The following is a 6,122-nucleotide window of genomic DNA, read 5'->3' as shown; positions in this document are numbered from 1 at the left end:
TATAAAATGTTGAAATCACGCAAACCGTAAAAACCGAGTAATATACGATATTGGCTAATTAAAGGCGATTTAGCATAAAAAAATTGAGCATGTTCATACATATTATAATGCTGCATTTTTCTTTATGATTGTCATAATTTTAATTTATGTAATTTTGAATTATGTAATTTACTTAGTATGGCCTTAGATTTTTAATTGGTATTTCCCGAAATGTATGGGAATATCGATTCGGTTGTAATTTTATTGTGATCTCGTATCACCGTTTTGTAATATTTAATAGATTTATTTTATTTTAGTTACAAATGTATAATAGGAAATTATGTAATTTATTATGTAATTTTATTCATTCCGGAGTTCCAAAAGACGGATTTCTTCAAGGATGGCGATACATAAAGACGGTGTTACCTCGAGATGTGTGCCACAACCGAAGTTCAAGGGACCAATGGAGTTGGTTTCCGAATATGTAATAGATTAATAGTTTTTCTATTTTAGGAAAGGCCATACTAGGATTTATTTATTCTTTTATGCTTGCATTTTATTTATATGTCACATGCATTGCTAAATCGCCATAACTAAACATGCATTGTCTTATCGAGTTTATCGACCGTGTCAATTAGAATTATCGTAGTTCACCGCTTTAGTTCACTTAAAACGTGATAGATAATAAATTGACATGACCTCTCGCTAAAACAATTAATTGAGAAATAGCCTTACCAAATAGTAGAAACCATGAAAACCTATTTCGCGAGGGAGTGCACTCGGCTATCCCGGGGTACAAACCTTGTTACGTAGGGGAAGTGGGTGATGAATGTTTATCCACCGAATTCGTGTTGACGAGGGTTGTATCGGCCATCCCGTGCCCAAATTAATATGAATTTGGATCATGGACACATTTATTCGAAATTTGGATTGAACTCAACACAAGTATTTAATAAGGGTTGTATCGGCTATCCCGTGCCCTTGTTGATGTGTTTTGGGCTATAGATAAACATTAGAGTAATTTTATCGACCAAGAGTTCTAAAAGTAGAATCGATTAAACAGTTAATCCACCGAGTTATATTGATAAAGGTTGCATCGGCTACCCCGTGCCTAAGTCGATATGAATTTGGGTCTTGGAATCATTTATCTAGTTGGGTAGAGGTCACTAGAAAATGCTTAAAACTTGTTTAAATCATTCATTTTTACGAGTATAATTAAAACGACAATTGTTTTACTCCTTATATTTTGTTTTGTAGACCACTTCTTATTCATAACAAATGGCAACACCAACTCCTAATGCTACACCACTCGCTACTTCATCTTGGCTCCGATCCTTTATGGATCGATGTAAACTTGAAAAGAATGGGTCAAATTTCTCCGAGTGGGATGCCCAACTCAAATTAGCCGCCGAGGGTGACGACAAGCTTCGTTACCTTACCGAGGCCTCTCCACCCGAGCCCTCCACTAGGTCCACCGCGGCCACTAGGGAAGCCTATGAGGCTTACCAAAAGGAGTCCGCCGCAATGAAAAATGTCTTAATATTTGCGATGGAGGCGGAACTCCAAAGGAGAGCCTTCAAAATGGGCAATGCTAATGAGATTTACTCCAAACTTGTGACCATGTTTTCACAAACTCCGCGGATCGTCCAATATGAGGCGGCCGCGGCATTCTTTGATCTCGACTTCAAAGAGGGCCAAAAGGTTAGCCCTCATGTGCTCAAACTCATGGAGCTTGTCGAGACCTTGAAAATTCAAAAGGTTGAAATCCCCAAAGAACTCATCGTAGATAGGATTCTACACTCCTTGTCTAAGGTCAAGGCATATGTGCAATTCCGGGTGAATTTCAATATGCAAGACAAGGATGTGTCTCTTGAGGAGTTGCACAAGTTACTTGTGCAAGCCGAAAGGGACATGGGGTTAAATGTGAACCCTCCCAAAGATGTGCTTAACATAAGCACAAAGAGTAAGGGGAAGTTCAAGAAGAATGGGAGAAAGGGCAAAAAGCAAGCTCCCACATTCACCAAAGCTAAGTCTTGTGAAGCTAGCACCTCCAAAGTCAAGAAGGGTCCTCTTGACAAATGCCATTATTGTAATGGCATGGGACATTGGAAGAGGAATTGTTCCAAATACCTTGGTGATATCAAAGCTGGAAAGATCACTCCAGTAGGTAAATGACTAACCTTCTTTTATGTTTCTAAATTCAACTATGGTATTATGATGCAAAGTTGTGATAATGTATCTCCCTTTTATTGTAAATAGGGCCTCCACCAAGCAAAGACAAAGGAAAAGAAAAACAAGCATGATAAACCATGGAGAAGCTAAGGATAGCTCTTGTGGAGCTTTGTTTTTCATTGTCTTATTTTAAGTTATGCTTTGAATTTTTAGAACTTTAGTTTCCGTGTTCGACATGGAAAGGTATTTTGGATGATGATTTGTATTTTGGATGATAGTGACTTGGTTTGCAACCCAAGTCACCCGTTTTATCATTTATCCTTTTAATGTTCTAAATTTCATCTTTAAAATGCTTGCGTTTTGAAACATAAGATTATTCACTTAAAGTGATCTAATAGACAAATATAATGACCGGTTTCATTATATGTCCACATGCTTAAGGCGTGTGTATGATCACTTATAAAGTGATTTTGAGTCTATGAACTCTCCTAAAGGTATGTCAATCACCAAGTATACATATGAATACAATAACTATTAGTCTAATCTATGAGATAGTTCTCCTTATACTTCAACATCATTAATTTGTGTCTCATATGCTATCTTTGAATGTTTAGTGTATTCATTCTAAAGATAGAGTGGGAGAAAAATGAGGACACACACACAAGGCAAGGCAAGATATAATTGTGTACTTGTGTAAATGAAGATCTACGCAAAAGAGAATGATTTGAATGAAGGTATATCTATTTACATAGTATACCAAATAGATGAGATCTATAGTCTCAAGTTAGTTCTAAATGATTTGAATGAAGGTATATCTATTTACATAGTATACCAAATAGATGAGATCTATAGTCTCAAGTTAGTTCTAAATGACTTAAGAGACCAAGTGAAGTAATCATAAAAGTTTTTTCAAGATTACTACACGAGGAGACCAAAAGAAGTTTTGGAAGAAAAATGACTAATGTAAAGTCTTAACAAGCTTTTGACTAAGGTTATGAATCAATTGACCAATAATTTCAATCATGAGTTTTACTTAAGAGCATAAATGAATCATAGTAACATACTAGTTATGATCAAGTTGCAAAGATTGATATTCCGATATCTTCAATAGCCAACGTTTTAACCACGCAAATGTCATTGTTTAACCTCGCTATGAAATGGTTAAACCTCCTTCCGAAAGGGTATTCCAAAGGACCTATTCTGAATATTATTTGTATTTGAATAATGACATTGCTACACATCATTATGACATGAGTGAGTTAGAGATTTAAAATCTCTTTCCGTAAGGTTGAGATGAGACCACTTCAAAATAGGCATTTTGAAAGGATATGATGGGAACATATATGGTTTTATCCTAGTAACTTGGCAAAGCGATTTATATTTATATTCTTGACAAATTTCGATTGAGAAGTCAATTTTGAAATATGTAGAATTGAGTGGGAGTCAGGAAATTCTCATGTGAAGACATGGAATTTAGTGGGAGCTATCATCCTTGAATGTATAAAACTCATTACTCATTAGAGAATGACGAGCTAATACCTTCTTTCATAAAGAAGCTTTTGAGTTTTCAATTCTGGATGAAAATGGACAATGATGAATCCAATTACATCATGAGATGTTGGATTAGTATTAAAGAGATACACATCGTATCAACATTTACATAGGTTATTCATATGAATAAAAATTGGGATTACCATTAGCAGTCATGGTAGTTCATTGAACCTGAGAACGGTTGATCTCATGATTATTAGTAACTAATGTTTCCGCCATTAGAATAATCATGTACATGTCCAATTATGACTCATATGCATAAGAGCATGATGATTGACTTGGTGAGCCATAATAAAAACGTCATGAATTCTCGAGTAGAATCCGATGAGCGATTTCAGTGTTTGACGGAATGTTCTATTATGTTTCAAGAAGTTGCACATATTATAGAAAATCCGAGAACAATATGAGGATTTATGAGAATCCCAATTCTTTCAAGCCTAGAAAGAGAAATGAGAAGTTTTGGAAAGATGCTTGGTTGAATAAGAGGTTATTCAATAACAATCTCTCCTAGTAAAAGCTAGGACTTATGAGAAGTGCTATGCTAAATAATCTTGTCAATTGTTACAAGATTCTACAAAACATATACCTAGTGCATTGTGTGTGGATGAAATACTTGATCGGTGCAAGTTGTATTATTCATAGCAAATTCGTTCGTTATGAGATGATCGATAAGAAAGTTCTTTCAAGTTAAAGAACCGAAACCAAGGTTGGGAACCTTGATGTGTGCTTGGTAAGATTCATGTTATGAGAGAGAACATGAATGTAAAGGATGAAGCAAGTGTAAGAAGTTTGAACACATGGACACATGGGATGTTAAACTTCTATTGCAATCAATGAGTGTTTACACTTATGATAAACATCACAAGGTTGTAATATGATATTGACTACCCGAGTGTGATGTCGACATTTGTCGTTTGAGTTATTATTAACTCACCTTGTACATTGTTACATCCAAACGGGTTGTGGAGACAATTGAACCCCGTTAAAGTGAACATGGATTAACATTGTTTTGCCCATAGTTACTTACATGAGGTGACGTCTCGAAGTGACTAGAGTGTGAGGCGATTGATGGCAAGTTCAAGTGCCATACGGTCATGTGAGATGACTAGTCGATCACATAGGCGGATTGTTAGGAACTTTCTCGTCGGGCCTTATGACCGCTTATAGAGTTCTTGCAAATTTATATAGCCTGGTCGTGGCGAGAGCTACTATAGTATTCAAATGAGTCGATTCTTTTGACTAAAGACTATTCGCCCGAGATGGCACGATTCAGATTAGCTTTGATTTGTGTTACTACGACCTTCGTAAATGGGGTCAAATGGGCATATTTTGGGTTATGATGGTGTGGCTAGTCGAAGGAATGAGTGCAATAGGAATTGTCCACCCCTAGTCGTGTTATAACAATATCTCGGGGCCACTCGAGGAGTAATGAATCGAAATGCGTGGCCACGCTCGGAAGGTATCCGGTGTGGATAAATCCGGTCAATCGCTTATTCTCCGGATCGAGGAAACCACTCTCGATATGATCACTTGCAAGTACGACCGAAAGACACCTTGCATTGAGTGGGAGATAGTAATAGGACAAGAGAATTGGTGACGCGCACTTGTCGAGGACAAGTGGGAGATTGTTGGAATATGTGTCCTCCGACAATAATGCGATCACGACCGTTGATCATGATGATCACATGTTTAAGTCTCATTAAAATGAATACAATTGGGAAGTAATATTGTTATCACAACTCGGTTAACATATATCGGTAATGATTGGCTAACTAGAGTTTGACATTACTGTCGTGTGACGGTGGTGATCAGTTGACCCCCTAGGTCATACCTAAAGGGCAATACTCTTAATTGATTATTTAATTAATCGTATAATGTTGCGAGTTAATTAAATTACTTGAAAATTGACGGACGATTTTGGAAGTAAAATTTACGTATCAAATTGAAATGTGATTAAATGAGATACGGTCTGAGTGATTAAATTGTATAATTACTCGGATGAAATAATTGTTTAATGTAACAATTAAATTGAATGAATTGTTATAAATACAATCAGTTGTAATTTATAATTGGTAAAATATTTTGGTACAAGTAATTATGATATTACTAAGTAAATTTTGTATATGACGTGTTTTTTAATACGTTGATTTTTAATAAGTTAAAAATACATAACAAATATATGTGACACATGACATGTTACATATAGACAATTGACAAAAAATAATATGGACACCATATTATGATTGTACCGAAATATTGGGGTGTTAGGTTAATAATTGTGTTGATTAATTTATTTAACTAAACATAATCATTGCCTAATTGTCTAGCCATGCATGCCTATGGACTTTGTTTAGAACAACAACTTCATGCATTGGCTCCCCAAAACCCCCTCCTCTTACCCGGTTTTGAGAAGGCAAAAG

Source organism: Silene latifolia, chromosome X (assembly GCF_048544455.1).
Source record: "Silene latifolia isolate original U9 population chromosome X, ASM4854445v1, whole genome shotgun sequence".
Lineage (NCBI taxonomy): Eukaryota > Viridiplantae > Streptophyta > Magnoliopsida > Caryophyllales > Caryophyllaceae > Silene > Silene latifolia.
This window is presented reverse-complemented; position numbering follows the sequence as displayed.